A 27013-nucleotide genomic window follows, 5' to 3' on the forward strand; every position below is an offset into this window, starting at 1 on the left:
CATCATGTTGTGGGGGTGCTATGCTGCTGGAGGGACTGGTGCACTTCACAAAATAGATGGCATCATGAGGCTGGAAAATTATGTGGATATATTGAAGCAACATCTCAAGACATCAGTCAGGACGTTAAAGCTTGGTTCCAAATGGAGAATGACCCCAAGCATACTTGCAAAGTCGTGGCAAAATGGCTTAAAGACAACAAAGTCAAGGTATTGGATTGGCCATCACAAAGCCCTGACCACAATCCTATAGAAAATTGTGGGCAGAACTGAAACATGTGTGCGAGCAAGGGGGCCTACAAACCTGACTCAGTTACACCAGCTCTGTCAGGAGGAATGGGCCAAAATTCACACAACTTATTGTGGGAAGCTTATGGAAGGCTACCCTAAACGTTTGACCAAAGTTAAACAATTTAAAGGCAATGCTACCAAATCCTAATTGAGTGTATATAAACTTCTGACCCACTGGGAATGTGATGAAAGAAATAAAAGCTGAAATAAATCATTCTCTCTACTATTATTCTGAAGTTTCACATTCTTAATATTAAGTGGTGATCCTAACTGACCTAAGACAGGGAATATTTACTAAGATTAAATGTCAGGAATTGTGAAAAACTGAGTTTAAATTTAAATGTCTTTGGCTGAGGTATATGTAAACTTCCGACTCCAACTGTACCTTAAAAAAAGGTAGTGGCGGTTGGACGTACTGCCAAATTCTCTAAAAAGACGGAAGTGGCTTCTCTGGAAACAGCTCTGGTGGACATTCCTGCTGTCATCATGCCATTGCATGCTCCCTCAAAGCTTGAGACATCTGTGGCATTGTGTTGTGACAAAACTACACATTTTAGAGTGGCCTTTTATTGTCTTACAGCACAAGGTGCATCTGTTTAACGATCATGCTGTGGAAGGGATTTGGCGCGATTGGGAGGGTTTGTTAGACGTTAGTAGGGCTCTTTTTTTCTTAGTAGTATAGGATTAGGTAGGAGCGTTTAGTTTAACTTACTCTTTTTTCTTTAGTTAATTTCGTCTGTATGCTGTGATTGGCTACACACTCCAGTACAGTAGGTGGCTGCATGCACCTCTAATGTTTGTTTGCGGACCGCCATAATAGCATAGAAGAAGAAGACAACCGGGGGAACTTATGATGTTAGATACCTATCCAGTTATTTAGCTAGCTAGCTATTTATGACTATGTCAGATATACTCATACCTGGCTATACATTCCTTTGACCTAGCTAGTTATTGTTATCAACCAGAGAGACATGCAGGTCTTATCTAGCTACGGTTCCTAGCTAGGTGTCTAACGCTAGCTTTAAACAGCTGAATTGACTTCCTATTTTAAAAGGCAGCTAGCTAATTAACGTTAGTAGTTGAAACCATCCAGTCTTCTGATTAAATGTCTATCATTTACAAAGCCTTGTTTGTTTCTGTCAGTCATACCATACCTGATATCATGTAAAAAAACAAAAAACATCAACATGATCTAGATCAAGGATGTCCACCTGTAACCCACCCACAAAAAAATGAGATTGCTCAGTTTGTTCACAATGTGTGGAGAAGGAGAAATGTACTTTTTGTATAGTGTGGCCAGATGGTAGCTTCACTTGCCATGATTATTGTATGCGTATAATTTGTCAAATGTTATTTTGTTCTGTAGTGTCTTGTAAACCCATGTGGGCTTGGCAATCGTATAAATCAATCATCACATTTGAAAATACAGTACAAGCCCAATCAAAGTAAGAACATTTACACTTTTCTCAATATTGTAATATTGTATAAACATGATGTTCTACTGGAAACTTGCCTTTACAGTGACTTGCGACACTCGCGTGGTTTAAGGGGAAACATTTAAATGTCTTGGAATGGCCTAGTCAAAGCCCAGACCAAAATCCAATTGAGAATCTGTGGTATGACTTGAAGATTGCTGTACACAAGCGGAACCCATCCAACTTGAAGAAGCTGGAGCAGTTTTGCCTTGAAGAATGGGCAAAAATCCCAGTGGCTAGATGTGCCAAGCTTATAGAGACTTACCCCAAGAGACTTGCAGCTGTAATTGCTGCAAAAGGTGGCTCTACAAAGTACTGACTTAGGGGGGGTGAATAGTTATGCACGCTCAAGTTTTCAGTTTTTTTTGTCTTATTTCTTGAATGTTTGACAAGAAAAAATATTTTGCATCTTCAAAGTGGTAGGCATGTTGTGTAAATCAAATGATACAACCCCCCCCAAAAAATAAATTTTAATTCCAGGTTGTAATGAAACAAAATAGGAAAAAAGCCAAGGGGGGTGAATACTTTTGAAAGGCACTGAATCTATGTACGTGGGTGTGTATGTACATCTCCTGCCAATGCAACATCCCCAGGTGTGATCCCTGCTTTGAGAAGGTTCTGGAAGAGGTGACCCGCTACACTCCTTGCTACACGGAGGAGATGGAGTTCATATTTGACCAACCACAGGAGGAAAAGAGGAAGAGTATCAGCAATGATGGACATCATCAACAATGAGAGGTGGCCTACACCTGAAGTCAGACTGTTACTAGGAGTGTGTGTGTGTGAATGTGGGTGGTCTTTCTTGATGTCATCTCTCACTAAACATTTCTGTCATGCCCTGATCTCTCATTCCCCCACTCTCTCCCTTTTCTATCTTTCTCTTTCCCCCTTCTCTCTTTCTCCTTCTCTCTCCCGGTGTGAAGTCTGTGTATAATGAGCTCCACAACACTCTCATTGCAATTAATGAGCAGGACAAACTGCACTGGTGGAAGAACATCCACAGACCGGGCATGCCCACTGACTGACCTCGCTTCCAGGTGCAACACACACACACACACCCCGAGCTAGTGGAAGTTAATAGGTTCTAATGGAGTGTATGGGATGATGTAGACTTCAGCCCTTTTATTATTGTCAGAGTTAGTCTAATGTATTGAACAGTGTTACAAGCTAATGTAGCGGACTGTATAACAGTAGCGTATGGTCCAACAATGAGACCATTATTAAAGACTGCTGGAGGTTAATATACTGGACCGGTCTGCCTTGTTGTTCAATGGAGTGTAATAAAACCTATTTTTCAGGAGTGGGCACCAGAAAAGAAAAGAAAAAGAAAGAGGTAGAGACACAGCAAGGCACAATAGAGGTGAGCATGTCTCCATATGTCTTTATGACCTCATGCTACATCACAACTATACGTCACGTTCAGTGTCTTACGATTATCATGTCATACTGTGCGTTGTTACCAAATTACCAAATCCTCCTGGCCAGATTTGCTTCAGTTCTGTTGTCACGTTCTGCGATTGGCTTGCTAAGCTACGTCAGGCGACGTAGGCTACGTCAACTGCAGGTGTGTAAAAAACAATGTGTCTGGGACGGCAAAATCGTGGCATAAGACGTGACATAAGAAGGCTAAAATCATACATTCCCAGACGCAACGATCATCTTGTTGGGGAGGAACTGCGAGAACAGTGTTAGTGCATCCATTACGTTAATGGCCAGGGTTAGAGGTTCCAAAACCCTTCTATGGATTATATGTATACGGCCACAACGCAACAAGCTGTTCCACAGATAGGAGTGGGAAACACCAAAGCACACCGAAGACGGCATTAACAATAAGTCATAGGATAAAGAGGGCCCTTCTAAAAGCCTATTTCACACCATAGCCGGCTGAATTAGCACGGTAACTTTTCTTAAATTTTGATTTTTGCACAACTTAAATGTGCCATGGATTGATGTTTCAGCATTATCTCAATTAAGAGTTTGGCGATCGACTGGCCATGTGTCACATATGCATGTGCAATTTCAAGCCTGCTATAGTTAGTGGCAGGCAGACGAGCAATATCTACCTTCGTACGGATGAAGTCTTACCTGGAATGTGAAACTAACTGAAGCTGGCTAGCTTTATAAAAGCCTGAATAGATCTGGCTTGCTTCGTAGTATCCCACTCTGGTGACAGATACAGCGACACACACACACACACACTAAACACTAATCCCTTGTATCTCTTTCTGTTAGTCTAATGGCTGGGATGCCATTGACACGTTCAACTAGGAGACGTACAGAGTCAACTCCATCTGTGGCTTCTTCTCCATGTACACGTGAGTATCTTCCCCTCAGCTATCCAATGTCTCAAAGCCCCTTAATCTATTTTTAGAAGGTTTGGTAATGCATTATTTGCCTCGACAGGTACCCCCTTTCCAACCAGAATACCTGTATTTAAACTGGTATAACTTACTGATAAGACATGTCAATTTTCTCTCCTTCCCATCTACCCTTCTCTCCCCCTCAGTGCTCCTCTGGAGAGGACTGCCTCGGATGAATGAGACAATGAGACAATACCACCACCTCGTCTCACTGAAGAACGATGAAGGCAAGACTGAGGAGTACAAGTACAGTACCATGGTCTAAGTGAGAGAGTAGACACGAATGAGTAGTGCCGAGGGCAGGTGGGTCACGAGAGGAATCACAGACATACACTAATACATGATCACATACAAACATGTAACAGAGTTAAGAACGTGCCCTAAGCTCACTCCACAGCTAGCTTGAAATGTTGCGGTTGAAGTCATCCGATTGTCACCTTTTGGGTGGCACAAACCGTTGGTACATTGTCAAGGAGGAAGGTCACGTGTGTTTGCGAGCAGAGGATCACTGGTTCGAGCTGAGTATGGGACAGGGACAGTGTAGGAAAATATACTGTTTTTGCATTAGCACTACACATCTGATTCAAATCATCAACACTTGATGATAAGTTGATCATTTGAATCGGCTGTGTAGTGCTTGGGAAAAACTAAAATGTGGGTCCCCAGGATCAGGATTAGGAAATGCTGTTCTAACTAGACTAATCACATTCCCACCTCATCTCTCACTGGCTACCTATATGTAGACATGATCCAACTCTGGGAACATATTGACTCACATTGATTTAAGGAATGTTTGTGACAAATCAAAATACAATCCGCCGAATACAACAGATTTGACCATGAAATGCTTACTTACGAGCCCTTTCTCAACAATGCAGAGTTAAAGATGCACTATGCAGAAATCGCTCTGCCATTTCCTGGTTGCTAAAATTGTCATAGTTAGCATAATTTCTGTTTATGTGACAAAACAAGCAAATATAGTATACAGAATCATTGTGCCATCTAAACCGCTGTGAAATATAATTTCCATAACGCAAAATATTGTATTTTCAGCTCTTTGAAGCTGGTGTACAAAACCGAAAGGAAAGACACAATATCTGAATTTAAGAAGACAGCATAGAAATTGTACACATAGAAAAGACATACCGCTTCTTAGACTTGCATTCAATGAGAATGACAGATCTATAAGGCATATTTATATGTGAATCTAGTTGGGTCACTCAAAAAGTTACATATTGCAGCTTTAAAACGTAAGAAATATAGTAACACAATAAAATAACAATAACGAGGCTATACATAAGGAGTACCGGTACCTGTTTGCTTTCTTTGCCGACCGCAAGCATGAAAGTTAGACAGGAGAGCATTGCTTAGTTTTTAAGAAGTTTCAGTGTTGCTACATTTGGCAAACAAAGTAATTGTGACACTATTTATGTTTTCCAGGTGATCATGGTAACAGCCTTATCATAGAGATGGACAACTGGTCCTCGGAATGCAATTAGTTGAATCAGTTTAATGTGTTAGCTGGGGCTGGGGGAAAAGTGTGACACCAATCAGGCTCCAGAGGGCTGGAGCACTACAATGAGGATGACTAGATCAAGATAGAAACAACAGACGCAAGATCCAGAGTGTTCTGATACAGGGCTTTCCCGGAGAGTTACTGTCTTGTAGGCTTTCTCGAACCCTAATCTAGTGTATCAGATTCTAAAAACTAGCTGGCTGATAAACTACAGGTGGGTAACTTTCCAGAAAATCTGAACCTCCACCTAGTCTCCCCAGCCTTTTCTCTCGTAACCTCTCTCCCTCTACTATAGATGCATTTTTTGATTGGACTGAGAGGGATGTAAACACAGACAGCTTGCAGCTACCACATTTAACAATGTGGGATTAATTCACTATTACATCATTTCAAATAAAGTGAATCATCTTATTTGTTTGTGCTAAGGTGGTCCATTAGGTTAATATGAATAGTACTGATGACGATTACAATCATGTTGGTAATGTTGACTTCAGAGAAATATTGTTGTTTATTATGTTTTGGTATTCTAATAGTTTCTGTAACAAGTCTCATCACCTGCTGCTTGCATTTCAATAGCTAAGTTGTTTATGAATTGCACAATTGTCAGAAAGTCAGGATAAATCAGGCTAAGATGCTGCAACATCAGTCAACAGCCATCTTAGTGCAGAACAGCACTGCCTGGACACATTGAGACTAAAAATAATATTGGAGATATGGGTAAAGAGTAGCTACTAACGATCAAGGTAAGACTAGACATAGCGTTCTACTTCTGTTTGATGAAATGTTCGTGGGATTATGCTATTGTATGTCTTTTGAGCATTGGTTTGGTTAGCGAACTAGCTAGCTACGGTAGAGAGGTCGATTTGTTGCAACAAAATGAAGCTCGATCTGAACTCATGCATTGAATTGAATTGTGAATATGGCTGAGATAATTGAACAAAACAAGTATGTTGAGGGTCAATGTTGTCAAGGTAACAACGTATTAGCAAGGCAATTTATGCTATAGCTGGGCTGCTCAGATGAGATGGGAACATGGGCTGTATCGCATTAGTGGAAACCAATACTGTTCTCGGGGCATGTTTTGACTAGCAGAAGTTACTTTTTGTAGCACTGGTTAGGATAACTTAAGCAGCAGGTTAGGATAATTAGGTTAAGGATAGGAAAAGGGTTAGGGTTAGCTAAAATTGTTCCCCAAAGTGACTCGAACATATCTAGCTACAACCAGGCCTGCCCTGAGAACAGGCTTGGTTTCCACTAATGCGATGCACCGCGAACCCAGGAGCCTGGCTAACGTTACAACATGAAATAACGAAACAGATAAAAATTCAACAAAGGCTATCTGGCTTGGATTTGTTTTGAATATGGCTGAGAACAAAAATATATTGAGCGGCAGTGTTGTCGAGATATAACATTAGCTAGCTAGCTAAAAACTTGTGTGGCTAGCTACTGTTGCTAAGATACTTGAGAGTGGTTAGGTTTCAGTTTTGCATCACAGCTCGGTACCTAGAACAGATAGATCTCCAATGAGGACATGCTGCATGTTTCACTTCGAATGAGACTATGATCTGTAATCCTAATTCTGTTTTACCTTTTTTGGTATCTCCTTAAAACTTCTTAGGGCTAGGCCCCTTTTTTCTCAATTTCCGCCTGAATGACGTGCCTGTTGCTCAGGCCCTGAAGCCAGGATATGCATATAATTGGTACCATTGGAAAGAAAACACTTTGAAGTTTGTAGAAATGTTAAAATAATGTCGGAGAATATCCAAAGAAAAACCAACCATAATTCGTTTTTTTGACAGATCATGCTCTTACAATAAAAAGTATAAGGGCATACTGGAAAGCTCCCTGGATGCAATTCCTATGACTTCCACAGAGTGTCAGCAGTCTATGTTCAAGGTTTCAGGCTTGTAACTTCAAAAACGAAGAAGAAATATCAGTTTTAGTACAGGGACACACAGTCTTGGAAATTCATGTTTGCGTGCGCTATGAAGACAGGACGCACCTGCTAAAATCTACTTCCTATTGAACATTCTTCATTCCGTGAGAAATATTATAGTTTGATTACATTTTAGGGTATTTGAGGAGTAAATAGAAACGTATTTTGACTTGTTGAAACAACGTTTAGGGGTAGATTTTCAGATTCCTTTCTCTGCATGTTGAACGAGTGGATTACTCAAATGGATGGCGCCAACTAGACTTTTTGGGATATAGAGAAGGATTTTATCTAACAAAACCACACTACATGTTATAGCTGGGACCCTTTGGATGACAAATCAGAGGAAAATGTTCAAAAAATAAGTGAATATTTAATCGCTATTTGTGAATTTATGAAACCTGTGCCGTTGGAAAAATATTTTGATGTGGGGCGCCGTCCTCAAACAATCGCATGACATGCTTCGGCTGTAATAGCTACTGTAAATCGGACAGTGCAGTTGGATTAACATCAATTTAAGCTTTCAACTGATATAAGACACTTACATGTACCTAAATGTTTTTATGGTTATTTATTTGAATTGTGCACTCTCCAGTTAGCGGGACACCTAGCCCTAAATATTAGCTTGTTAGCCCCTATGTAATTATTTCGTTCTCCTTAATTGTTCGCTGTAAAATATAGCAGAGAAAATATTGTTTTTAATTGAATCAACAACACATTTCTTGAATATTCAAACAGAAGAATGTGGCCATAATTAATTGTTCTCTGTGTTTCAAGTGTCACTGTTGAAAAGTTTGTGGAATTTCTTGGAAGTCAATTAAAAAATGGCAATTGGATAATGCTAATAAATTAAACCCCATTTTGCAAGAAAACTAGCAAACTGATTGAGGTGTCATCTGGTGACAATTTAGGGAATTATATTCTCAACCGAGTACCAAATGTCATTCAGGAATATGCAGTATTGATAAAGAAAAGAGAAGGGGGAAAAACTCAGTTTAACATGCATTGGCCAATCAAAACCTAATAATTCTCAGAGAATAATTATCTATGCATCATTAATTTAGAAATCCAAAAATGTATGTAAGCCTACTAATCCCAAATTGCACTTTAAATAATCCACATATTCTGGTTTGAATACTTGGAGGACACTTTGATTAGCTGTAACACAATCTACTATGCCAGGTAGGGAGAAGACAAGGCTAATTTGTTTGATGCTAATGTGATTGAAAAAAGATGAGGTCAGAGAGGTACGGAACTCTTTGGGGTGAGATTGAAACATGCCTTTAAACATATTGATTGAGTGGTCACAGTTAGGAAGAGCTTGCTAGACCAGAAACCGAGCTAAAAGCAATGCCCTTCTCCTCTGTGCACTGTCCTTCTCTGATGACATCACGTGTGTGTCCCAAATGGCACCCTATTCCCTTTACAGTGCACAACTTTTGGCCATATGGCTCTGGTCAAAATAAGTGCACTATATAGGGAATAGGTCCATGCCACAGCCCATGACTACAGTAGATGAGTTCTGCTGCTGTCAGCTCCCCTGGTGTGCCTGCTGGTGAGGCAGTATCGGCCCTGACTCGACTCAGCTTAACTGGAAATCAAACTGCATGTCTGAAAGTGTTTTAATTAATAGCTGCATGTTTTACCTGCACTTGATTTCAAACACACACAGCCATGAATATTCTGTGTTATACCATAGTACCTGATACAATCAGTGTTTGATTGCTGATACACTGTAGAGTATACACAATATACAGAATAAAATATTACTAGAACGACTAGACATAGAAGGCACAACACTTCATGTTTACTGTAATGGAAAGCAATTCTTGAAATGGATAGTGTGTTGCTCAGAGCAGTAGGAATACTTTGCGGTACTATATGAGAGGCCTACATTGATAAACTGACAGTATCTCTGCACGCTGCCTCCTTTCCCTCGAAACCGTTTTCTTGCTGTCCAGAAGCCTTTCCTATCAGTTTATATTCTAGATAAACATTGACAACTCTGTGCCACGTAGACTGTAGCTTCCACACAGACAGGAGCAGTGTGAGTGCTGTTAAGGAACAGAGAACAGCCAGTGTTAGTTTCAGTCCAATGTGCTCAACTCTAAATTCTCTTGTGTAAACAAGTAAAACGGGTGCTTGGGAATATATTGTATTTTATTTTATTTGAGTTGCAGTTCTAACATGAGCCAATAGTCATTTTATTGTTGCTGCTTAGAGCCATAGTTATTTAACTCCCTTGACGTCATGAAAGTCAAATTTTGTACATGAATGGTCTAAAATATTGCAATGAATTCATATAAATTCAAATGTATTTAAATAAGAAAGCGCAAAATAAAACTGATTTAGTCATGTACCATGTTCTTGAGTGTGATTATATGTGAACCATACCAAGACTTTGTTGTGTACCATGTCATGGGTTCCTCATCAAAGTGACCAAAGCTACAGATGTAGGATCTTCATTTGATCACTCTTTTGTTGCTGAGAATTTTCCTGCACCGCAGTAAATCAGGAATGATTTACATACATTCACTGAAAATCTAACACACCGTTATATTAACAGTATTGCAGTTTTCATTAGGGCTGGGCTATGTACTGATATTGATGCCCGGACCTGTTTGAGTTTTTACTTTACCTTCTATAACAGTATTTCAATGTTTGGTTTGTTAAATGTGATACGCAACTCTGGCATGTATAATGTCAGTTTTTATAGTTTACTCTGTTTTGCTACTTGAGTCATTTCTCTCCCTCTGCTCCTGCTGCTTAGCCTTTGCTGTATGCCACACAAAGCCCTGCCCCCTGTCACTCAAAGAGAGAGCAGTTGTTCGACCAGAGTCACGAGCACTTTCTTGCCATTCACTCTGCATGGTCAGTTTGATGCAACAATGTTGGTGACTTTCTGCTTTTCACAAGCGTTCTATATTCTATTAGTTTGTCTATCTTACTGTCTGCAAACTACCGCTAGTTTGTCTTTTCTTAGCAAGGTGTTGCGAAAATAATTTGTCTTAGCCACTAATGCTAATCGCTAGTTAGCTGGCTAGCTAGCTTGCTGAATGTACTAAGAGTCCGAGCAAATGTAGCTAGCTAGCTAATACTGCCTGGTACCAGTGCTGGTGTAGGCCTAGATAAGCATGTTTGTGCAATGGTTTCTTATCAGAGAGCATGAATATGTTGGCTAGCTAGTTACAAGAAGTAAGAAAAGATGTGATGTAACATCTTATTAGGATCACCTGGAAACACTGACCAACACTTTGGTTCCTCCCTGGTTTATTCATTAATTGTCATGTCAAACACCAATGTATTCAAGGTTCTGCCCACTATATTTCAACTATATAATTAGAATAATCATTGTATTTCTATGATTCCAACAGTTCACCAATTTAACTAGGCCTATATTCTTTGCCCATATCATGCTGTGGCACAGTGTGGAAATGATAATGAAAGTGCAGGAAGTGCAGAAATTGATGATAATGCTGAAAATTATTTTTGTTTGGAGTTGGATTGAACAGTATAAATGGAGAAATTTGAAACACTTGTAGTGTATGTGTTGCTACCCTAGGGTCATAAACTACTCATAAAGCATATTTAGAACTTTTATTGTTCAAAAACATAAAATACCATCAAAGATTTTAAAAATGTGATATGATATTTTGTCCATATCTCCCAGCCCTACTTTTCATGTAGTCTAATTAACATTATGGACTAAAAGTTCAAATCCTGTTATGCAGGATTATTTAGCTGCGACAATACAGGTCAAATTGACACCCTACAGCTGTAATAAAAAAATATTTAAAAAATGATATAGGTGAAAACAATCATGTATACTGTAATTATGCTTGTCAGGTTCTGACCATCTGTATCAGTGTATACTGTAGAGCAGATAAATACAAATCTGGACCTCGAAGCCAGTGACACTGCTCATGTTCATTATCCCCCTCTAATCAATAATTCATTTAGATCTGGGATACCAGGTGTGTGAAATGATTTATCAGGTAAGAAACAGAAAAGCATCGGTACTCCGGACCTCCAGGCTCAGATTCCAATACCCTGCTGTACAGTAAAGTAAAGCTAAATGACAGTTGAATTCTCAGACAGGCACTTGTTACCATGAAGTCTCCTTGGGTGGGTTACCCTCTGTGTGGTGATCATGGCCGCATCCAAAATGCCAATCTATTCCCTATATAGTGCACTACATTTGAGCAGGGCCTATAGGCCTCTGGTGAAAGTAGTGTACTATAAAGGGATCAGGGTGCCATTTGGGACGAACACCATTCCTATTCTGAATAACATACTGTAGAGGACAGAGACAGGGTGACAGAGGAAATCAATGTAAATCACTACCTACTGAAGGACAAAACATCTTGGCATCTCACTCTCCTCACTCACAGCCAGGGTGACATTAGAGGACCTGTCTGCCACCTCAACCCTCCACCTTCCTGCCCCATTTTCAATCCCAATCTGCATTTAGATACATCATTGATTACGCCTGTGGAAGTCAGAGAGATTGAGAGAGAGCTGATGAGGAATGCTATGCTGCGTTGCAGTGGAGAGAGAAAGAAATACGGAACAAACAAGATTAATAATAGCTTGTGGTGTTCATCCCTGGGGCCTGACAGCTAACAACTCTTGACAAAAACAGGGTTGAGAGCGGCAGATGGATTGTCTGTAGACATGAAGGAGAATGTGCACTGGGGCTGTAATGAGGAGGAGAGGAGCTAGATTGAGCAGAGAGCATGGGGCTGGACGCTCCCCAAGACCCTTGGAGGGACTCGGTGGAAATTAAATCAGCCCTGTGACAGTAACTTACCATCCACTTCCTGCCTTCATCTGTGATGTGGGGAAAACATGTGGTTTTCGGACATGTTCATTTCTCACACGACTCAGACGCGTGGTTTCCCAACATTTCAAATGCACTATCATACATTTCTCATGTGTGCTTTTGTAACAGGTGGGATTAGAACCCACATCTCCTACACCACAAGCCAATATCTTGACACTACCAACTACGTGACCATGAGCAACCAAGCCCGACTCATGTCCACTACGCTTTCACATTTTAATGTCAACTAGAGCTGTCAAACGATAAAAAAATGTGATAGAGTTTATCACAGGATTTGCTGTGATTAATCACGATTAATCGCAAAATCATAATTTTCGCTAAATGAGCTATAATTTAAAATTTCTCAAACAAAAATAATTACAAGAATATTGCTGCTTGATTTTGTCCAAAGTAATGGTTTGCAAAATCATGTACATTGATAAACACACTTTCTTTAACCTCAAAGTTAACTTGTTTTGACATCACATTGTTGTTTTTAGCTGTATTGATGATTTATGTGGAATGTTTTCAGGGGATTTTGAACACTTTCAGACAATGCAATTTAAAAAACTATAGGTTAACTTGAGTTAACTGATCAACTCTGACAGTGCACATTTTAACATGTTGGAATGGATAGCTCAGCAGTGACAAATAATTATTTTTAACACACTTAAATGATTATACTCAGGTAGGCAAAGTACCTTTATTACAGAAAAAAAAGAAACACAATTCCATAAGTGGAAACATTGCTACTGCAACATACAGTATTAACATCACATTTTCACCATCACATGTGGACGTCCTCATGTGAAAGTTCAATTTTCACCTCCGGAAAGTATTTCCGACACCATGACTTTTTCCACATTTTGTTACGTATTATTCCAATTATATTATTCTAAAATGTATTCAAATAAATGTTTTTCCTCATCAATCTACACACAATACCCCATAATGACAAAGCAAAAACAGGATTTAAGAAATGGTTGAAGATGTATTACAAATAAAAAACTGAAATACCTTATTTCCATAACTATTCAGAACCTTTGCTATAAGACTCGAAATTGAGCGAAGGTGCATCCTGTTTCCATTCATATCGTTGAGATGTTTCTACAAATGTTAATATTTGGTTACGTTGACAACCAAACAGAATTCAATATTACTTTTGAAATAAAAATATATAATGCATTCGGAAAGTATTCAGAGCCCTTCCCTTTTTCCACATTTTGTTACGTTTCAGGCTTATTATAAAATGTATTAAATTAATTTTCCCCCTCATCAATCTACATGCAATACCTCAAAATAGTATTCACAACCTTTGTTACTAGACTCGAAATTGAGCTCAGGTGCATGGTATTTCCATTGATCATCCTTGAGATGGTTCTACAACTTGATTGAAGACCACCTGTGGTAATTTAAATTGATTGGACATGATTTTGAAAGGCACACACCTGTCTATATAAGGTCCCACAGTTGACAGTGCATGTCAGAGCAAAAACCAAGCCATGGGTTCAAAGGAATTGGGTCGAGGGGAAGGGTAACAAATCTGGGGAAGGGGAACAAAACATTTCTGAAGGTTTGAAGGTCACCAAGAACTAAGTGGCCTCCATTATTCTTAAATGGAAGAAGTTTGGAACCACCAAGACTCTTCCTAGAGCTGGCTGCTCGACCAAACTTAGCAGCAATCGGGGGAGAAGGGCCTTGGTCAGGGAGGTGACTAAGAATAAGATGGTAACTCTGACAGAGCTCTGGCGTTCCTCTGTGGAGATGGGAAAACCTTCCAGAAGGACAACCATCTCTGCAGCCCTCCACCAATCAGGCCTTTACAGTAGAGTGGCCAGACGGAAGCCACTTCTCAGTAAAAGGCACATGACAGCCGCTTGTAGTTTGCCGAAATGCTCCTAAAGACTCTCAGAGTGTGGGGATGTTTTTCAGCAGCAGGGACTGGGAGACTAGTCAGGATTGAGGTAAAGAGGAACAGAGCAAAGTACAGAGAAATCCTTGATGAAAACCTGCTCCAGAGCACTCAGGACCTCAGACTGGGGTGAAAGTTAATCTGCCAACAGGACAAAGACCCTAAACACACAGCCAAGACAACGCAGGAGTGGCTTCGGGACAAGTCTATGAATGTCCTTGAGTGGCCCAGCCATGCCCCGGAATTGAAACCGATTGAACATCTCTGGCGAGACCTGGAAACAGCTGTGCAGCAACACTCCCCATCCAACCTGACAGGGCTTGAGAAAATATGCGGAGAAGATTGGGAGAAACTCCCCAAGTACAGGTGTGCCAAGCTTGTAGCGTCATACCCAAGACTCGAGGCTGTAATCGCTGCCAAAGGTGCTTCAACAAAGTACTAAAGGTCTGTTTTCTAGTTTGAATACATTTGCAAAAATACATGTGTTTTAAGTTTTTGCTTTGTCATTATGGGGTATTGTGTCTAGATTGATGGGGGGGAAAAACGGTTTAATCCATTTTAGAATAAGGCTGTAACGTAACAAAGTTTAGGAAAAAGTCAAGAGGTCTGAATACTTTTCGAATGCACTGTATGTTTATTACAATTGAAACTGCAAATATAATTTTCACATATTAATGTTTTTTACATGTGAAACTACAAATTAGATTTTCACATATGATTGTTTTTCACATGGGAACTTGCAATTACACATGTGAAAGTATTTTTTTCTCTCTTCTTACATGTCAAACTGCAAATTAGATTTTAACATGTGAAACTGCAAATTTCACATGTGCAACTGCAATTCACTTATGAGGTGAAAACATGTTTTTCTTCTCACATGTGAAAAGGTGGTGTTAACATGTGAACTCAAAATGTAATACGTGAAAATGTGAAAATAGCTATTTCACTTGTGAAACTGCAAATGAGAGGTGTTTTTTGTTGCTGTAAGAGCAGCCTAGGGATGCCTGATGAAGACCACTTAGAGCTGTGAATGCTGCACTATGTTGAGCACCTTAAGGACGAAGAAGAGGGTAGAACTGTGCACAGGGGTATAGAAAAATAAATTGAATCAGATTGGTTCTGACACATGGACATGTATTCTTAATATTAACCATTTAGATGAGAGATGCATCAATTAAACTTTGGTATTGTTGCATCTAATGTCAAAGAGTAGCAACAGTCAAAGGTAGTAGAGTAATATTGGTCAACATTGATAAACAGTTACGGTAGCCTACTTCACCAGACACATCACTGTGGGTTTCTTTACTGTACCTCTCCTCTTTCTAAATATCTCATTTAACCTGTATATAACAATATTAATATGTATACTGAACAAAAACATAAACACAACATGTAAAGCGTTGGTCCCATGTTTAATGTGACAGCGTGTGTGGTATCGTGTGGGCGAGCGGTTTGCTGATGTCAACGTTGTGAACAGAGTGCCCCATGGTGGAAGTGGGGTTATAGTATGGGCAGGCATAAGCTACGGACAACGAACAGAATTGGATTTTATCGATGGCAATTTTAATGCACCGAGATACCGTAACGACATCCTGAGGCCCATTGTTGTGCCATTCATCCATTGACTTCACTTTATGTTTCAGTATGATAATGCATGGCCCCATGTCGCAAGGATCAGTACACAATTCATTGAAGCTGAAAATGTCCCAGTTCTTTAATGGCCCGCATACATACTCACCAGACATGTCATCTATTGAGCATGTTTGGGATGCTCTGGATTGACACGTATGACAGTGTGTTCCAGTTCCCACTAATATCCAGCAACTCTATGCAAAGGAGTTGTGTCGCGCTGCCTGAGACAAATGGTGGTCACACCAGATACTGACGAGTTTTCTGATCCATGCTCCCACCTTTTTTCAAAGTACATGTGACCACTCGTGAAATCCGTAGATTAGGGTCTAATGAATTTATGTCAATTGACTGATTTCCTTATATGAACTGTAACTCAGTAAAATCGTTGAAATTGTTGTATGTTGGGTTTATATTTTTGTTCAATGTATATATGAACACTGTGTAAATGGTATTTTTGTTGTCTCTTTGTGTCGTTCCAATGTTTACCTCTTAATTAATTATGAGTATTTTATATACAGTGGGGCAAAAAAGTACTTAGTCAGCCACCAATTGTGCAAGTTCTCCGACTTAAAAAGATGAGAGAGGCCATAGTTGAAGTGTACCTATGATGAAAATTACAGGCCTCTCTCATCTTTTTAAGTGGGAGAACTTGCACAATTGGTGGCTGACTAAATACTTTTTTGCCCCACTGTATATATATATATATATATATATATATATATATATATATATATATTAATACTCATGAGGTATATATGTACATATACACTGCTCAAAAAAATAAAGGGAACACTAAAATAACACATCCTAGATCTGAATGAATGAAATATTCTTATAATTTTTTTTTTTTTTTTTCGTAGTTGAATGTGCTGACCACAAAATCACACAAAAATGATCAATGGAAATCAAATTTATCAACCCATGGAGGTCTGGATTTGGAGTCACACTCAAAATTAAAGTGGAAAACCACACTACAGGCTGATCCAACTTTGATGTAATGTCCTTAAAACAAGTCAAAATGAGGCTCAGTAGTGTGTGTGGCCTCCACGTGCCTGTATGACCTCCCTACAACGCCTGGGCATGCTCCTGATGAGGTGGCGGATGGTCTCCTGAGGGATCTCCTCCCAGACCTGGACTAAAGCATCCGCCAACTCCTGGACAGTCTGTGGTGCAACAGTCTGTGGTGCAACGAGCGAGACATGATGTCCCAGATGTGCTCAATTGGATTCAGGTCTGGGGAACGGGCGGGCCAGTCCATAGCATCAATGCCTTCCTCTTGCAGGAACTGCTGACACATTCCAGCCACATAAGGTCTAGCATTGTCTTGCATTAGGAGGAACCCAGGGCCAACCGCACCAGCATATGGTCTCACAAGGGGTCTGAGGATCTCATCTCGGTACCTAATGGCAGTCAGGCTACCTCTGCCGAGCACATGGAGGGCTGTGCGGCCCCCCAAAGAAATGCCACCCCACACCATGACTGACCCACCGCCAAACCGGTCATGCTGGAGGATGTTGCAGGCAGCAGAACATTCTCCACGGCGTCTCCAGACTCTATCACGTATGTCACATGTGCTCAGTGTGAACCTGCTTTCATCTGTGAAGAGCACAGGGCGCCACTGGCGAATTTGCCAATCTTGGTGTTCTCTGGCAAATGCCAAACGTCCTGCACGATGTTGGCAAATACTGCACGGTCTGGCAAATACCACCCTCATGGAGTCTGTTTCTGACCGTTTGAGCAGACACATGCACATTTGTGGCCTGCTGGAGGTCATTTTGCAGGGCTCTGGCAGTGCTCCTCCTGCTCCTCCTTGCACAAAGGTGGAGGTAGCGGTCCTGCTGCTGGGTTGTTGCCCTCCTACGGCCTCCTCCACGTCTCCTGATGTACTGGCCTGTCTCCTGGTAGCGCCTCCATGCTCTGGACACTACGCTGACAGACACAGCAAACCTTCTTGCCACAGCTCGCATTGATGTGCCATCCTGGATGAGCTGCACTACCTGAGCCACTTGTGTGGGTTGTAGACTCCGTCTCATGCTACCACTAGAGTGAAAGCACCGCCAGCATTCAAAAGTGACCAAAACATCAGCCAGGAAGCATAGGAACTGAGAAGTGGTCTGTGGTCACCACCTGCAGAACCACTCCTTTATTGGAGGTGTCTTGCTAATTCCCTATTATTTCCACCTGTTGTCTATTCCATTTGCACAACAGCATGTGAAATGTATTGTCAATCAGTGTTGCTTCCTAAGTGGACAGTTAGATTTCACAGAAGTGTGATTGACTTGGAGTTACATTGTGTTGTTTAAGTGTATTTTTTTGAGCAGTATATATATATATATATATATATATGTACATATATACCTCATGAAGCTGGTTGAGAGAATGCCAAGAGTGTGCAAAGCTGTCATCAAAGCAAAGGGTGGCTCCTTTGAAGAATCTCAAATACAAATATAAAATATATTTGGATTTGTTTAACAGTTTTTTGGTTACTACATGGTTCCATATGTGTTATTTCATAGTTTTGATGTCTTCACTATTATTCTACAATGTAGAAAATAGTACAAATAAAGAAAAACCCTGGAATGAGTAGGTGTGTCCAAACTTTTGACTGGTACTGTATGTATGTATGTATGTATGTATGTATGTATGTATGTATGTATGTATGTATGTATGTATGTATGTATGTATGTATGTATGTATGCATGTATGCATGTATGTGTATATAAAATATATTGAATGTCCTAGTCTATAACTGTTCTGTACTTTCTCATGTATTTGTACGTTTTACGTAGACCCCAGGAAGAGTAGCTGCTGCGTGTGCACTAGCTAATGGGGATCTTAATAAACTAAACTTCAAGGTCATAAATGTCCACAGAGAAGTTGGTAGACCTGCACATCAACCAACCTTTAATCGGCTGAACTGAAGCGGTTTCTTGTAAAAGCAGAGAGTGAAAGCAGAAGTTGTGAGAGCGAGAAACTAGACAAGCGTGTCTCACTAAATCACCTCAAAGAAACAAGCATGACCACTGGATTGATTGAGGCCAACAAACAACTCAAAAGAAGAAGTGTGACATTGTAACACCTGAGCCAAAGGAATAGTGAAAAATCAACTCCTCAAGAAACAAGGAAAGAAAGTTCTGAAAATGCTCATACTACTCTTTCTTTAATACACCCCATCCTCAGAAGGTTGTTTTTACACCTCTGTTGTAATAAATTGCTCCCACCTAACTGTCCTGTCTCTCTGGTATGTCACTATGTCTTAGTTCGAGTGTGCCATGATGGTGACACATTTAGACAGAGGAAAGAAAAGGCAATACTCTTCAGCCCCCCATGGATCCAGGTCAGTAATAAAGGCTGTGCACCTCTCTAATGAAATAAACCAGTGGTTTTGTTGAACTGCTATTGACAAGAAGCTCTGTGGAAGGAGGACGACCTGACATGTGGTCGATTCAGAGCATCTCAACCTACCTGATCACAACAGGGTCATTGCAGAAGGCAGTGCGACATGATCTCACTGTTATCACACTGGGCATTGTGAATCACGGCTCCCCACACAAGGTTTAAGCTGAACTCGTCATGAGACCATGGTGTGTCAGACCTCTGTTGCTCTGTTGCTCTCTGTCTGTGCTTGGGCACAGACAGTCTGTCTGTCTCCCCATGTATTTTTGTAATACATTACTCAGCCCTTTTCTGTTTTATTTTTATTCTTGCTAGTCCTCCATTCCCCATAACACTCAATATTCTAGTCATGGGAAAGGCATCCCTTTCGTATCCCCCAGACATGTAATAGGTGGATGACCTCTGTGAAAATAATTTATGTTTGGCAACAAATGTGAATTGGATTTGTCTGTTATTGCCCAAGCAAGCCTGAATTTCCCGCCGGGGCCCAGCAGTCTTAATTAAGTCAAATCAGCCATCGCTCCTAGTTTAGTTGAATTTACCCTGAAACACACACACACACACACTCAAACACACAGTGCTCCAGTGCCGCTGAACCAGACTCCTCAGACACCATCTGACCACTCCTATTACATATGACTGCTCTCATTACTTCAGGGGGGGGGGGGGGGGGGGGGGATGTTTGAGGTTGTTTGGGTTTGGATTGGTGTGGTGATAATCTCTCAGTAACCTTGCAGATGAGGTATGGTCTGGTGTTGTGGTGTTGTGGTGTGATGGTGAACTCTCAGTAACCTTGCTGATGGGGTTTGATATAGTGTTGTAGTGGTGTGGTGTGGTATGGTGTGGTCTCTCTTGCAGATGGGGTTGTAGTCTGGTGTTGTGGTGTTGGTGATCTCTCAGTAGTCTTGCAGATGGTGTTTGGTCTCGTCTGGTGTTGTGGTGTTGTGGTGTGATGGTGAACTCTCAGTAGCCTTGCAGATGGGGTTTGATATAGTGTTGTAGTGGTGTGGTCTCTCTTGCAGATGGGGTTTGATGTAGTGGTGTGGTCTCTCTTGCAGATGGGGTTTGATATAGTGTTGTGGTGGTGTGGTCTCTCTTGCAGATGGGGTTTGATATAGTGTTGTAGTGGTGTGGTCTCTCTTGCAGATGGGGTTTGATATAGTGTTGTTGTGGTGTGGTCTCTCTTGCAGATGGGGTTTGATATAGTGTTGTAGTGGTGTGGTCTCTCTTGCAGATGGGGTTTGATATAGTGTTGTAGTGGTGTGGTGTCTCTTGCAGATGGGGTTTGATATAGTGTTGTTGTGGTGTGGTCTCTCTTGCAGATGGGGTTTGATATAGTGTTGTAGTGGTGTGGTCTCTCTTGCAGATGGGGTTTGATATAGTGTTGTTGTGGTGTGGTCTCTTGCAGATGGGGTTTGATATAGTGTTGTAGTGGTGTGGTCTCTCTTGCAGATGGGGTTTGATATAGTGTTGTTGTGGTGTGGTCTCTCTTGCAGATGGGGTTTGATATAGTGTTGTAGTGGTGTGGTCTCTCTTGCAGATGGGGTTTGATATAGTGTTGTAGTGGTGTGGTCTCTCTTGCAGATGGGGTTTGATATAGTGTTGTTGTGGTGTGGTCTCTCTTGCAGATGGGGTTTGATATAGTGTTGTAGTGGTGTGGTCTCTCTTGCAGATGGGGTTTGATATAGTGTTGTTGTGGTGTGGTCTCTTGCAGATGGGGTTTGATATAGTGTTGTAGTGGTGTGGTCTCTCTTGCAGATGGGGTTTGATATAGTGTTGTAGTGGTGTGGTTTATCTTGCAGATGGGGTTTGATATAGTGTTGTAGTGGTGTGGTTTCTCTTGCTGATGGGGTTTGATATAGTGTTGTAGTGGTGTGGTCTCTCTTGCAGATGGGGTTTGATATAGTGTTGTTGTGGTGTGGTGGGGGGGGGGGGATGTTTGAGGTTGTTTGGGTTTGGATTGGTGTGGTGATAATCTCTCAGTAACCTTGCAGATGAGGTATGGTCTGGTGTTGTGGTGTTGTGGTGTGATGGTGAACTCTCAGTAACCTTGCTGATGGGGTTTGATATAGTGTTGTAGTGGTGTGGTGTGGTATGGTGTGGTCTCTCTTGCAGATGGGGTTGTAGTCTGGTGTTGTGGTGTTGGTGATCTCTCAGTAGTCTTGCAGATGGTGTTTGGTCTCGTCTGGTGTTGTGGTGTTGTGGTGTGATGGTGAACTCTCAGTAGCCTTGCAGATGGGGTTTGATATAGTGTTGTAGTGGTGTGGTCTCTCTTGCAGATGGGGTTTGATGTAGTGGTGTGGTCTCTCTTGCAGATGGGGTTTGATATAGTGTTGTGGTGGTGTGGTCTCTCTTGCAGATGGGGTTTGATATAGTGTTGTAGTGGTGTGGTCTCTCTTGCAGATGGGGTTTGATATAGTGTTGTTGTGGTGTGGTCTCTCTTGCAGATGGGGTTTGATATAGTGTTGTAGTGGTGTGGTCTCTCTTGCAGATGGGGTTTGATATAGTGTTGTAGTGGTGTGGTGTCTCTTGCAGATGGGGTTTGATATAGTGTTGTTGTGGTGTGGTCTCTCTTGCAGATGGGGTTTGATATAGTGTTGTAGTGGTGTGGTCTCTCTTGCAGATGGGGTTTGATATAGTGTTGTTGTGGTGTGGTCTCTTGCAGATGGGGTTTGATATAGTGTTGTAGTGGTGTGGTCTCTCTTGCAGATGGGGTTTGATATAGTGTTGTTGTGGTGTGGTCTCTCTTGCAGATGGGGTTTGATATAGTGTTGTAGTGGTGTGGTCTCTCTTGCAGATGGGGTTTGATATAGTGTTGTAGTGGTGTGGTCTCTCTTGCAGATGGGGTTTGATATAGTGTTGTTGTGGTGTGGTCTCTCTTGCAGATGGGGTTTGATATAGTGTTGTAGTGGTGTGGTCTCTCTTGCAGATGGGGTTTGATATAGTGTTGTTGTGGTGTGGTCTCTTGCAGATGGGGTTTGATATAGTGTTGTAGTGGTGTGGTCTCTCTTGCAGATGGGGTTTGATATAGTGTTGTAGTGGTGTGGTTTATCTTGCAGATGGGGTTTGATATAGTGTTGTAGTGGTGTGGTTTCTCTTGCTGATGGGGTTTGATATAGTGTTGTAGTGGTGTGGTCTCTCTTGCAGATGGGGTTTGATATAGTGTTGTAGTGGTGTGGTCTCTCTTACAGATGGGGTTTGATATAGTGTTGTTGTCTCTCTTGCAGTTGGGGTTTGATATAGTGTTGTAGTGGTGTGGTCTCTTGCAGATGGGGTTTGATATAGTGTTGTAGTGGTGTGGTCTCTCTTGCAGGTGGGGTTTGATATAGTGTTGTAGTGGTGTGGTCTCTCTTGCAGATGGGGTTTGATATAGTGTTGTTGTGGTGTGGTCTTTCTTGCAGATGGGGTTTGATATAGTGTTGTAGTGTTGTGGTCTCTTGCAGATGGGGTTTGATATAGTGTTGTTGTGGTGTGGTCTCTCTTGCAGATGGGGGTTGATATAGTGTTGTCGTGGTGTGGTCTCTCTTGCAGATGGGGTTTGATATAGTGTTGTCGTGGTGTGGTCTCTCTTGCAGATGGGGTTTGATGTAGTGGTATGGTCTCTCTTGCAGATGGGGTTTGATATAGTGTTGTGGTCTCTCTTGCAGATGGGGTTTGATATGGTGTTGTAGTGGTGTGGTCTCTCTTGCAGATGGGGTTTGATGTAGTGGTATGGTCTCTCTTGCAGATGGGGTTTGATGTAGTGGTGTGGTCTCTCTTGCAGATGGGGTTTGATATAGTGTTGTGGTCTCTCTTGCAGATGGGGTTTGATATAGTGTTGTAGTGGTGTGGTCTCTCTTGCAGATGGGGTTGGATATAGTGTTGTTGTGGTGTGGTCTCTCTTGCAGATGGGGTTTGATATAGTGTTGTTGTGGTGTGGTCTCTCTTGCAGATGGGGTCTGATATAGTGTTGTGGTCTCTCTTGCAGATGGAGTTTGATATAGTGTTGTAGTGGTGTGGTCTCTCTTGCAGATGGGGTTTGATGTAGTGGTGTGGTCTCTCTTGCAGATGGGGTTTGATATAGTGTTGTTGTGGTGTGGTCTCTCTTGCAGATGGGGTTTGATATAGTGTTGTAGTGGTGTGGTCTCTCTTGCAGATGGGGTTGGATATAGTGTTGTAGTGGTGTGGTCTCTTGCAGATGGGGTTTGATATAGTGTTGTTGTGGTGTGGTCTCTCTTACAGATGGGGTTTGATATAGTGTTGTTGTGGTGTGGTCTCTCTTACAGATGGGGTTTGATATAGTGTTGTAGTGGTGTGGTCTCTCTTGCAGTTGGGGTTTGATATAGTGTTGTAGTGGTGTGGTCTCTCTTGCAGATGGGGTTTGATATAGTGTTGTTGTGGTGTGGTCTTTCTTGCAGATGGGGTTTGATATAGTGTTGTTGTGGTGTGGTCTCTCTTACAGATGGGGTTTGATATAGTGTTGTTGTCTCTCTTGCAGGTGGGGTTTGATATAGTGTTGTAGTGTTGTGGTCTCTTGCAGATGGGGTTTGATATAGTGTTGTTGTGGTGTGGTCTCTCTTGCAGATGGGGGTTGATATAGTGTTGTCGTGGTGTGGTCTCTCTTGCAGATGGGGTTTGATATAGTGTTGTCGTGGTGTGGTCTCTCTTGCAGATGGGGTTTGATGTAGTGGTATGGTCTCTCTTGCAGATGAGGTTTGATATAGTGTTGTGGTCTCTCTTGCAGATGGGGTTTGATATGGTGTTGTAGTGGTGTGGTCTCTCTTGCAGATGGGGTTTGATGTAGTGGTATGGTCTCTCTTGCAGATGGGGTTTGATGTAGTGGTGTGGTCTCTCTTGCAGTTGGGGTTTGATATAGTGTTGTAGTGGTGTGGTCTCTCTTGCAGATGGGGTTGGATATAGTGTTGTTGTGGTGTGGTCTCTCTTGCAGATGGGGTTTGATATAGTGTTGTTGTGGTGTGGTCTCTCTTGCAGATGGGGTCTGATATAGTGTTGTGGTCTCTCTTGCAGATGGGGTTTGATATAGTGTTGTAGTGGTGTGGTCTCTCTTGCAGATGGGGTTTGATGTAGTGGTGTGGTCTCTCTTGCAGATGGGGTTTGATATAGTGTTGTTGTGGTGTGGTCTCTCTTGCAGATGGGGTTTGATATAGTGTTGTAGTGGTGTGGTCTCTCTTGCAGTTGGGGTTTGATATAGTGTTGTAGTGGTGTGGTCTCTCTTGCAGATGGGGTTTGATATAGTGTTGTTGTGGTGTGGTCTTTCTTGCAGATGGGGTTTGATATAGTGTTGTTGTGGTGTGGTCTCTCTTACAGATGGGGTTTGATATAGTGTTGTTGTCTCTCTTGCAGGTGGGGTTTGATATAGTGTTGTAGTGTTGTGGTCTCTTGCAGATGGGGTTTGATATAGTGTTGTTGTGGTGTGGTCTCTCTTGCAGATGGGGGTTGATATAGTGTTGTCGTGGTGTGGTCTCTCTTGCAGATGGGGTTTGATATAGTGTTGTCGTGGTGTGGTCTCTCTTGCAGATGGGGTTTGATGTAGTGGTATGGTCTCTCTTGCAGATGAGGTTTGATATAGTGTTGTGGTCTCTCTTGCAGATGGGGTTTGATATGGTGTTGTAGTGGTGTGGTCTCTCTTGCAGATGGGGTTTGATGTAGTGGTATGGTCTCTCTTGCAGATGGGGTTTGATGTAGTGGTGTGGTCTCTCTTGCAGTTGGGGTTTGATATAGTGTTGTAGTGGTGTGGTCTCTCTTGCAGATGGGGTTGGATATAGTGTTGTTGTGGTGTGGTCTCTCTTGCAGATGGGGTTTGATATAGTGTTGTTGTGGTGTGGTCTCTCTTGCAGATGGGGTCTGATATAGTGTTGTGGTCTCTCTTGCAGATGGGGTTTGATATAGTGTTGTAGTGGTGTGGTCTCTCTTGCAGATGGGGTTTGATGTAGTGGTGTGGTCTCTCTTGCAGATGGGGTTTGATATAGTGTTGTTGTGGTGTGGTCTCTCTTGCAGATGGGGTTTGATATAGTGTTGTAGTGGTGTGGTCTCTCTTGCAGATGGGGTTGGATATAGTGTTGTAGTGGTGTGGTCTCTTGCAGATGGGGTTTGATATAGTGTTGTTGTGGTGTGGTCTCTCTTACAGATGGGGTTTGATATAGTGTTGTTGTGGTGTGGTCTCTCTTACAGATGGGGTTTGATAAGTGTTGTAGTGGTGTGGTCTCTCTTGCAGTTGGGGTTTGATATAGTGTTGTAGTGGTGTGGTCTCTCTTGCAGATGGGGTTTGATATAGTGTTGTTGTGGTGTGGTCTTTCTTGCAGATGGGGTCTGATATAGTGTTGTAGTGGTGTGGTCTCTCTTACAGATGGGGTTTGATATAGTGTTGTGGTCTCTCTTGCAGATGGGGTTTGATATAGTGTTGTAGTGGTGTGGTCTCTCTTGCAGATGGGGTTTGATATAGTGTTGTAGTGGTGTGGTCTCTCTTGCAGATGGGGTTTGATATAGTGTTGTAGTGGTGTGGTCTCTCTTGCAGATGGGGTTTGATGTAGTGGTGTGGTCTCTCTTGCAGATGGGATTTGATGTAGTGGTGTGGTCTCTCTTGCAGATGGGGTTTGATGTAGTGGTGTGGTCTCTCTTGCAGATGGGGTTTGATGTAGTGGTGTGGTCTCTTGCAGATGGGATTTGATGTAGTGGTGTGGTCTCTCTTGCAGATGGGGTTTGATGTAGTGGTGTGGTCTCTTTTGCAGATGGGGTTTGATGTAGTGGTGTGGTCTCTCTTGCAGATGGGGTTGTAGTCTGGTGGTGTGGTGTTGTTTTGGTGTAGTCCACGGAGATCATATAATATATTATATATAGAGTAAATGCTTTAATATGAAATTATATTAGATATTTTTATTATATAATTCTATGGTTTGGTCGCTGTTGCAGACAGAGGATGTCATCCCAAGCTAAGGCCTTACTGTCTACACGTAATCAGGTTCAGTCAGTTTGTCTTCCTGAATGAGCCAAACCAGAGCTGCTAGCTAATCCCTGCATGCTTTCCCTTTCAGAATTTCACCTCTGGAAGCTAGGGGAGTGAACGTTATTTAAAGTAAGGGTTACATGGAGAAAATCAAAACTTTCTGAAATGAAACTAGATGGCCCTACCTTCAGCAAAATATGTTTTACCTAAACCCTCCCTGAACGCTTGAAAAGAAAAGGGAATGACCCTTCCCAATACCTAAAATAATAGTAATAATCACAGAACAAAACAAACTTCACAGAACAAACTGGCCCTAACCAGAATAGAAAGAGAAGTGGGAGGCGCGGTGCACAACTGAGCAAGAGGACAAGTACATTAGAGTGTCTAGTTTGAGAATCAGATGCCTCCCAAGTCCTCAACTGGCAGCTTCATTAAATAGTACCCGCAAAACACAAGTCTCAACGTCAACAGTGAAGAGGCAACTCCGGGATGCTGGCCTTCTAGGCAGAGTTCCTCTGTCCAGTGTCTTTGTTTTTTTGCCCATCTTAATCTTTTATTTTTATTGGCCAGTCTGAGATATGGCTTTTTCTTTGCAACTCTGGCTAGAAGGCCATTATCCCAGAGTCGGGATGCTGGCCTTTGCTTTTAGACATTTTCTTTAAATAAAATTTGATTAATAATGATAATACCACCCCAATTCGTGTCTTGGTTTGAACTCAACAGCTCTTCACTGACA

At 41.7% G+C, this 27013-nt stretch overlaps 1 long non-coding RNA gene across 2 annotated transcripts in view; it reads left to right on the forward strand.

Moving 5' to 3' along the window:
- The window catches only part of LOC129843647 (uncharacterized), a 96053-nt gene that overhangs the window by 43546 nt on the left and 25494 nt on the right, over window positions 1-27013 (forward strand). Inside the window, exons 2-5 of one of the 2 annotated variants that reach the window (XR_008757868.1) lie at window positions 2687-2800; window positions 3062-3123; window positions 3996-4078; window positions 4270-4426. This is a non-coding gene — a long non-coding RNA (uncharacterized LOC129843647). Of the gene's footprint in view, window positions 1-2686; window positions 2801-3061; window positions 3124-3995; window positions 4079-4269; window positions 9932-27013 lie in introns of those variants that run through there. The other variant, XR_008757869.1, reaches the window with a different exon arrangement.

This window comes from Salvelinus fontinalis, chromosome 3 (assembly GCF_029448725.1).
Source record: "Salvelinus fontinalis isolate EN_2023a chromosome 3, ASM2944872v1, whole genome shotgun sequence".
NCBI lineage: Eukaryota > Metazoa > Chordata > Actinopteri > Salmoniformes > Salmonidae > Salvelinus > Salvelinus fontinalis.